The 9,624-nt window shown below is 38.4% G+C and overlaps 1 protein-coding gene across 1 annotated transcript in view; it reads right to left on the reverse strand.

The window, feature by feature from the left end:
- FAM135B (family with sequence similarity 135 member B) overlaps positions 1–9,180 on the reverse strand; it is a 129,196-nt gene extending 120,016 nt beyond the window's left edge. Inside the window, exon 1 of the mRNA XM_039323550.1 lies at positions 9,064–9,180. The gene's annotated coding sequence lies outside the window, so the exon portion shown is untranslated. The remainder of the gene's footprint in view (positions 1–9,063) is intronic.
- Between the last annotated feature and the right edge of the window lie 444 nt (positions 9,181–9,624).

Consider the following 9,624-nt stretch of genomic DNA (forward strand, 5'->3'; position numbering starts at 1 on the left):
ATATCCAAAGAACTTTACATACTTTTCAAGAACTGTTGAACTTAAGATCTATATAAACATCTCATTATACTAGCATTATACTACAATGAAATTTTGACTTCCGATTCCGGTTGGTGCAATAGAATAAGAAGTAACATCAAACCTCAACTTTTTTACTTTTACACAATAGTATATAAACTAGCCATTTCTATAACAACAAACCTACCTAATTGTAAAACCCGAAATCAAAGTTTCATTTTTTTCCAGAATCAGTTTCCAAGTAGAAACAAAAGCGCTTCTGTTTGTTTTTCCTTTCTCAAAGCAGTCAATTTAGCCATCTCTGCTAAATCCATCAGCTTTTGCAACCATTCATTCAATTGTGGGGATTAAAAGGTCCTTCCGTTTTTGTGCTTAAAGTAATCCTGTTGCTGTCAACATATATAACACCAAAGTTCCAAAATTATTTTCCAAGTCTTTTTTTTTTCCATTAAACCCAAGATAAAAGTTACTGGTTTTATCTTTATATTCACTTGGAGAATCTTCTGCATTAGAATATGAGTCCTACACCAACATTTCTTTGTTTTTATCAGATGTCCACCATAAATGATCAAAAGACCCTTCTTTACATTTGCATTTCCAACATTCATTTGAAATACCTTTATACATTCTTGATAACTTATCTGGTGTTAAATACCAATGATATATCATCTTATAATTTTTTTTCTTTTAAATTGTAATTTAATGTACATTTTAAACCTTTCGTCCACATATTCTCCCATTGTTCAAGCTTTATATTGTATCCAAAGTTCCTTGCCCACTGAATCATACAATGCTTTATGTATTCACTTTCCAAATTCAAATTCAATAATGTTTAGCAATAATATGTACCACACAATAGCATTTCCAATTCATTTTTAACAGAGTCAAATCCATAGCTCTTATTGTCTAATTTAAATCTTTCTTCCAGTTGTAAATATGTAAACTAGTGGCAGACATGTCCTGATTCTAGCTAAGGGGTAGGCAACCTTGGCTCTTTTATGACTCGTGGACTTCAACTCCCAGAATTCCTGAGCCAGGAATTCTGGGAGTTGAAGTCCACGAGTCATAAAAGAGCCAAGGTTGCCTACTCCTGTTCTAGCTGTTCCTTAAACTTGAGGATAGGATCACCAAAATTTAAAGTTATCATTTTACCATAAGTCCATCAGTCTGGCTTCGCCACCACCATTTCTTTTCTTAAAAAAAATGAAATAGGTGTTTCAAATAGGTCTGGCTCCAGATTATCAATAAGAAGACTGCAAGTTTAAATGATCTCACATCTTTTTAAAGGACACCTGTACTGGACACATAATACAGGACTGTCAAGAAGAGAATGTAGTTCATGCTTTTCCCTAAATGTCCTAGTTTATTCATGCCTACGTTTTTGTTCCTGTTTTTTCTATCTGTAGTCAGCCACGGATACATTCTCTGGGATGAGTTTGCCACCAGCATAGCTTTTCATAAGCCAGGGATGCATGAAATAAAATCAAATCCCATTGAAAAGCTGCAGTTGGCAAGGTTATTGAATCCAACTATTGAATTTTTTTATTCTCTTAAAATTGCATCTAAGGGCAATGTTTAAAATCAGCTTTCGGCACGATTGCAATAATGGTGATGCATGAAATGAAAGTAACACATTAAAGATTACAATATTTCAATATTTACTTAGAGAATAAGCTGCCTGAGAAATAGAAAGAAGAAAAAAAAATGTCATCGCTGAAGGATTAAGTCTAATAGAGCAATCCAGGTAACTATTGTTGATTAAGTCCCGAATACACATATTTTTTTCCATTAGAAACTTCCCTTTCCTGCCATTAATACACTAATTGCATAAACCAGTCTTGGTTACCCACGGACATACTGTTTACAAACACAAGCACACTTAACATAAATATATACATTGGGAGGGGGAAGTGTTTTTCCCATTTAGGTTAAAGAATCTGAAAGAATATAGTGAATTTTGTTAATATAATGATGCTGGTCTATAACCAGTGGTGGGATTCAAGCCGGTTCACACCACTTTGGCAGAACCGGTAGCTAATTTTTTGTTGCCCAGGCCTAGAACGGACTTCCACACAGAGAACCGGTTGTTCACATATTTGAATCCCACCACTGTCTATAACGATTAATAAACAGAAGTTAATAAATAAAACAGAAATACATATTACGTCCCACAGCAAGGAAAAAAAGCAGACACGGTTATACTGATTGCTTTATTCTATTAAAAGAACATCTCTAATTTTGTTCCTGTTTGGAAACCGTTTCTGGATTTTGTGCATGTGATGGAAAAAAAATGAAACTTTGATTTTGGTTTTGCTGATTAATTAAATCCATAGTTATAGAAATGGCTAGTATATACGACCAGTAGTCCTTAATGTACGACCACAATGGAGCCCAACATTTTTGTTGCTAAGTGGGACAGTTGTTAAGTGAGGAAGGAAGGAAGGAAGGAAGGAAATGGGAGGGAGGGGGGAGGGAGGAAGGAAGGAAGGAAGGAAATGGGAGGGAGGAAGGGAGGGAGGAAGGAAGGAAGGAAGGAAGGAAGGAAGGAAGGAAGGAAGGAAGGAAGGAAGGAAGGAAGGAAGGAAGGAAGGCTATTCCTGACATACAGTCTTCAGAACACTTTCCCAGTCATAGGGTTGCTTTTTAGCTCTCCCTAATTGTGGGAAAATTTTAGAGATAGTAAAAAGCCACAGAGATGGAGAAAGGCTGCATCAAATATTCTTCTCAGGCCCAGATCTGATCTTTTTAATTCAGGGGAAATTCTTACAACACCCTCTCTGAAGTTCATATTTCTTGTTCTGCAATAAAGCCCTTAAAACGTCCCATTCAAATGAAACATGAACATATAGAGGAATGTTTAAGACTTACATTTTACCTAGTTTCTTAGGAAGAAATAATCCCTTCTTCCCCCTGGCACTCTTGCCTAAACTCAGTCCAAGGGCAATGCATGAATGGTTCAACACATGCTTTTCCTTCCTTCCTTCCTCCTTCCTTCCTTTCCTTCCTTCCTTCCTTCCTTCCTTCCTTCCTTCCTTCCTTCCTTCCTTCTTCCTCCCTTTCCTCCTCCCTCTCTCCCTCCCTCTCTCCCTCCCTCCCTTTTCCCTCCTTCCTTCCTTCTCTTTCCTCCTCCCCTCCCTCCCTCCCTCCCTCCCTCCTTTTCTCCCTCCCTCCCTCCCTCCCTTCCTTCCTTCCTTCCTTCCTTCCTTCTTTCCTTCCTCCCTCCCTCCCTTTCTCCCTCCCTCCCTCCCTTCCTTCCTTCCTTCGAATGTGCATGGGTCCAACTTCCAGAGGGCCAAGTCCAAAAATCTACAGTGCCATTCTCTTTCCTTCAGTAGAAATCATACATCTTCTTAATGTTATTTTATTATGCTAAACTAATCAGCCAAAGAAAACACAAAGACAATCAACAGCATTAAGAAGAAAGTCACCCTTCCTAATAGTTGCCTTTTGTTCAATAGCGGTTTGGGGATATTTATATTCAGAAACAAACTCATCTATGTTGAAAAGAGTTTTAAAAGGCCACCTTTGGTTTGAAGTTGGCATAAAAATATAGATGATATATCTCCCACCCACAAGATTGGCTAAAACGTGTACCAATGTCTCCCCTAAATGTTGAAAATGTAATTTGACAAGTGAAACTTACTATCATATGTGGTGGGAATGCACGCGAGCTCGTGATTTTTGGAATAAGATTAAAGTATGGTTGGAAGAAATATTAGAGCAAGTGGTAGAACCAAAACCAGAACTCTTTCTATTAGGTCTAACTATGCAAAAGCATGACAAAGGCGTACTTTATTTAATGCTACACATTTTAACGGCTTCCAGACTGGTTTTTGCTCAAAATTGGAGGAATAAGGGAACTCCAACAGAAGAAGAGATCCTGCATAAAATTTTATCATGTGCTGAGATGGACAGGCTTACAATGATTATGAAAGACAAGACAGAACACGAATACTTCGAAATCTGGGGCAAATTTTACCGTTGGTATGAATTAAGGAGAACTGCTCGGACTTCAAGTTAATGGTAGAATTAAAAGATATATATATATAACTGTAGATATAATTGTATATATAATTGTATTGTATAGAAGATAAGGCTTATATAGAGGTTAAGAACAATATATTAAGCTTTTGTACCATGATAGGAACTGATAGGAAAATTCATTCTGGAATGTCATGTTTGTCCATTGTTGTTTTAATTGTATTAGGAATAAAAATATTTAAAAAAAATATAGATGATATAGAATGATTAATCTTCAAAGAGGTCATTTGCTTCAATAATCTTTAGAGAAATGATCTCCTTGAAAACTATATTGTTAATGTGTTTCTAAAATTGAAGCAGCCATATTGTGTGGTTTTTTTCCCCATGTTGCTGCAAGGCCTTGTCTACTAATTCCAGGGACAGGATAGGCTTTCTGAAGGTGTCATGCTCTCCTTATAGACCTAGCAGAAAAATAGAAAGTTGGACCTTGGAGATCTTCTAGTCCAGCTCCCTGCTCGAGCAGGAAACCCTACAAAATTTCACACAATGGTTGTCCAATTTCTTCTTAAAAACTTCCAGTGTTGGAGCACCCACAGCTTCTGAAGGCAAGACGTTCCACTGGTTAATTGTTCTAACTGTCAGGAAATTCCTCTTTAGTTCTAGATTGCTTCTCCCTTTGATTAATTTTCATCAGCTGCTTCTTGTCCTGCCTTAAGGTCCTTTGGAGAATAGCTTGACATCCCTTCTTCTCTGTGATGGCCCCTCAAATATTGTAAGACTGCTATCATGTTATGCCTAGTCCTTCTTTTCATTAAACTAGACATACCCAATTCCTGCAACCATTCTTTGTATGTTTTAGCTTTTAGTTCAGTTCCTGTTTTTAAAATTAAAAGTTGTTGAAAACTGCTAATTTCCTTGTAAAGCATGCAGAATGGAGAAGGAGGAGGAGGAGGAGATAACTTTTGCATCATTAGCTGTTAAAAATCTAAATCTACTGAATCTACTGGAATGTTTAGACAGATTCTTTTCAGCAGATTCAGATTTTGTATTTGCTGGTTCTTAACTGGTAAAAATAAAAGTTTTTAGTTTATTTTGCAGTATATTGTACCATGTCATATTTCTAGTAATGTATTTTATGGATCCAAACTATGTTATTCTGGAAACATGTAGGGAAGTGGTGTAACTCATCATGACTGTCCCTTTTGTCCTAAATGTATCTCACAGGAGATATGGAATGCTATCAATTTATTTCATTCTCTAAAAGTCACACATAGTGAAGTACATATCAACAAACACACATGCACACACAAACTAACACAGGTCCTGTCAAGTGCCAGGGAAATCAGAAGATCCAAACAGTTCAAATGGGTATAAAAATATATTGCAAGCTTAAGCTCTCTACAAGAATCTGGATCACTAATGGTCACAGCAAATTGGTAGTAGATAAAAGTCAAAGTCAAATCCAAAGGGCTGGATTTAGATTTCTTGTGAGCGCAAAGGGGTTCGAGACTGATAATGCCTTTGATGGTTCCCTCAGGCTCATCCTGGTAATCTCCTACAGGTCCTATTCTTTTACTATTATGCATTATTTTTATCCGCTACATAATCCTAAATTTGAAAAAAGAAAAAAGCTGTCTCTTGTTATTTCTGTTGGCAGGAATGATGAAGGAAGGATTATAAGTGGCAGTTGCACAGAGGATTGTGGCAAAAAAAAAAAAAAGGACCACATTCCTAAGCACACCAGAATATTCTCCATCTCCTTTTTCTCTGGGTTTGACTGATTTCTAAGGCCCAGTAAATTCTGTTTTTTAAGTACAATTTAAAAGTAATATCCAACTTCTCTGGGGAATTTTTCAATTTTGACTCCTTAAATATAAATAACAATTTGTTTATAAGAGCTTCAGGTGTGGGTGGGTCAAGTGAGGATCTTGTGATGGGTCTTGTGATGGGTCAATTGTGTCACTTGACACACCCACACCTTATAAACAGAAGAATACTGGCATTGACATCCCCTAAACTCTGCTGAAGATGTTACCTAGCCTGGTAACAAAATGTTTGGAAACCAACCCACAAGCTCGTAGAATGAAATTTCACCCTCATCTTACACCCGAGCTACAGATATTTGCCATTATTGCATAAATAACAATTTATTGTGAAATAACTCAGATTAGTTGAAAGTACAGATGGCCATCAACTTATGACAATGATTGGGCCAAAACTTTCCTTTGCTAAGGATGACACTTGCTGAGTGAATTGTGCCCCATTTTATGACTTTATTATTTTGCCATGGACACTAAGCAAATTTGACTTCTCCCATTGATTTTGTTGTTGTTGTTGTTGAAATCCAGATGGGAAGGTCACAAATGACAGTCATGTGATCCTAGGATGCTGCAACTGTCATAAATACATATCGGTTGCCAAGCACCTAAATTTTGATTGCGTGGCTGGAAATATTGCAACAATTGTAAGTGTGGGGTGCAGTCATAAGTCTCTTTTTTTCAGTGCTGTTGTAATTTTGAACAGTCGCTAAATGAATGGTTGTTAACCGAGGACTAGCTGTTATGGGTTCTCTGCACTGAGTATGTTCAAGCTGAGATTGGATCGAAATACTGCATCCAGTTTTGGTAACGACGATGTAAAAAAGATGCAGAGACTCTAGAAAGAGTGCAAAGAAGAAGAGCAACAAAGATGATGAGGGGACTGGAGGCTAAAACATATAAGGAACGGTTGCTGGAATTGGGTATGTCTAGTTTAATGAAGAGAAGGACGAGGGGGGACATGATAGCAGTGTTCCAGTATCTCAGGGGCTGCCACAAAGAAGAGGGAGTCAAGCTATTCTCCAAAGTGTCCGAAGGCAGGACAAGAAGCAATGGATGGAAGAGAAGCAACCTAGAACTAAGGAGAAATTTCCTGACAGTGAGAACAATTAACCAGTGAAACAACCTGCTTCCAGAAGTTGTGAATGCTCCAACACAGGAAGTGTTTAAGAAGAGACTGGACAGCTGTTTATCTGAAATAGTATAGTGTTTCATTTCTGAGCAGGGGATTGGACTAGATTATCTCCAAGGTCCCTTCCAACTCTATTATTATTATTATTATGGATCATTGCACAGTCAGCCAGATGTTCAGACTGGATTTGGCATTTTGTCTACCTATCGAGTCTTTACCCAGGACCTGGGATAGGCAGATGTGGATGTTTGATGGTATTACAGATATTGTCACAGGATGGAAGCAGTTCCTAGTAAGGCTGCCTTTTGCAATTGACTAATAGTGAATTTGTCAATGCCGATGATGGTGTTCAAGTGGTGCTCCAGTTGTTTTGGGATTGCACCCAAGGAGCCTATTACTATTGGTACTACCCTTGCTTGCTTTTGCCACAGTCTTTCTATTTCTATTTGTAGGTCTTTGTATTTTGTTATCTTCTCCAGTTCTTTCTCGTCTATTCTGCTGTCTCCAGGCACTGCCACGTCCACTATCCAGACTTTTTTGTCTTTCTTATCGACAATTGTTAAGTCTGGGGTGTTATGTTGCAGGTGCTTGTCTGTTTGAATTCTGAAGTCCCAGAGCAGTTTAATTTTATCATTTTCTATGACTTTCTCTATTTTATGATCCCACCAGTTTTTGCTTACAGGCAAATGATATTTTTTGCAGATCTTCCAACGCACCATTGTTGCTACTTTGTCATGTCGCTATTATTGTTATTATTATTACTATTATGATTATTATTTAGTACAAGTCGATGACCTAAATTCCCTTTTCAACTTTACAATTCTAGCTTTGTTCATACAAACGATCAAGCTCTATGCACATAAGAAAAGAAGAAGCCATCCAAGTCAGGAACAAAATTAGAAGTTCCTAGGATTGTGGGCTGGTGAAAGGAGCACAGACATAAGATGTTGTGAGCGTCGGTTATAATGCACAGCTAACATTTCGGGGGAAAAAATGCAACTAACCGTGCTTCCTTCAACTTATATTGGATGCGCCGGATTTGCAGCAGAATCATGCACTGGCTCACTCCAAATAAGTCCCAGAGTTATAACGAGGATTGATCCCCAATTTAAAGGTGCATAACATTGTGGTTCGCTTTAGTCACCCGTTCCAAGGAATCTGAACTGAATTCAGCCCTGAACTGAAGAATCTGCGCATGCAAGACTGCCCACTCTCTGACACCTTAGACTGAACATACCTTCAGATCAAGTCAGGTGCACATGTTTTGTAGAAAGAGAAGACTGCAAGCAAGCTGTATTGCTATCTATGTCTATTGCTGAAAGCCGAAGCCGATCTCTGCCGTAAACCTTGGAGAAGGTCTCTCTCTGTATATCTAATACTATGTTGGGTGATCCAATAGTCTGACGCATGATAAGGCATCAACTGTGTCACCCAGTGTTTTGATAACACGGGCTTTCATGAGCTCACTACCCCCAATTTCATCTTAGCTTATTTTGTTTTTTTCTTATTTCCATAGGATGTAACCTTTGGGCATTGTACACAATATGCAGAGCTGTACATACACACCAACAGCACACAGTCAGAGAGACACAAACAGATCTGAGTCAATGCCAATTAAATCACTCTGACAGATGTTCTGCCAAAGTGTAGCAATATCCCTCTATGTGTTGGGGGGTTTTGTGTGTGTGTGTGTGTGTGTTTAAGAAGATTACCTACTGCTATGTCAAGCTCTTATCTAAGCAACTGCTCACTTTCTATTCTGAATAAACTCTGCCAGCCTCTCTTCTCTGTGTACTATACTGTGTTTTTTTCCCATAGCCTTTTCCTTTAACAACCTATACCAACATTTGACCAATCTTTTTTTTTTCTTTTTGAACATATGTGGTTTCTCTCCCCCCCCCCAGTTGCTGATAAAGGAGGAAAAACAGAAGCTTCTCTTTAAAAAAAAAAGGAAGAAGAAGAAGAAGAAGGGGGGAGTAAGTAAGCATTGCTAATGGGGAAAAAATGATTACTTGTTTTAAAGGTATTAGCAATCCAAAAAAGATATGTTAATAATCCAAATGCAATCAAGAGCAAGAGATTGGTGAACAGAAATGAGGAGGTGGGAATATTTACCTGGGTATCCTTTGGTTCCTCTGCAATGCACTCTTTTCATCTCTTTCTTTCTCCCTCCTTTTCTATCTGCCCATCTTCCAGAAAACGATAGAGGGGTGATTGCTGCATCTCGAGATTGTAGTGGCTGAGCAGTCCGACAAAGCCAGTTTGTAAAAATGCAGCCAATGCTACCAGCCTCTGGCTCCTACCAGGACTGCTGATGCTTTTCCTGATATTGATGATGCTAAAGAGGAGGAGGAGGAGAAGGAGGAGGAGGAGGATGTGGATGGTGCTGATGCTGTTGCTATGGTGACGGAACTTGGCAGTACTCCACAGTGCAACAGCTGCTAGAACTCCTGGTTCTTTCTTTTCCAGGCAGGACCCAAAAGCGAGTTGCAATACAAGCCGAAAGTAATTGCCAGGTAGAGTTGTGGTGTCACACAGCAATTCTTGATCAGGCTCCAAGCTTCTGAAATCATCTCCTTCTCAGAAGATGGAGACAGAAAGTATCTTCAAAAAGAACAGGAAGAATGTGGAACAGGAAGAACCGTAGGAACTGCCAAAGAGATGTATTGCTTATTT

Source organism: Crotalus tigris, unplaced genomic scaffold, assembly GCF_016545835.1.
Source record: "Crotalus tigris isolate CLP2741 ecotype Arizona unplaced genomic scaffold, ASM1654583v1 scf7180000024277.1505481, whole genome shotgun sequence".
NCBI classification, from domain to species: Eukaryota; Metazoa; Chordata; class Lepidosauria; order Squamata; family Viperidae; genus Crotalus; species Crotalus tigris.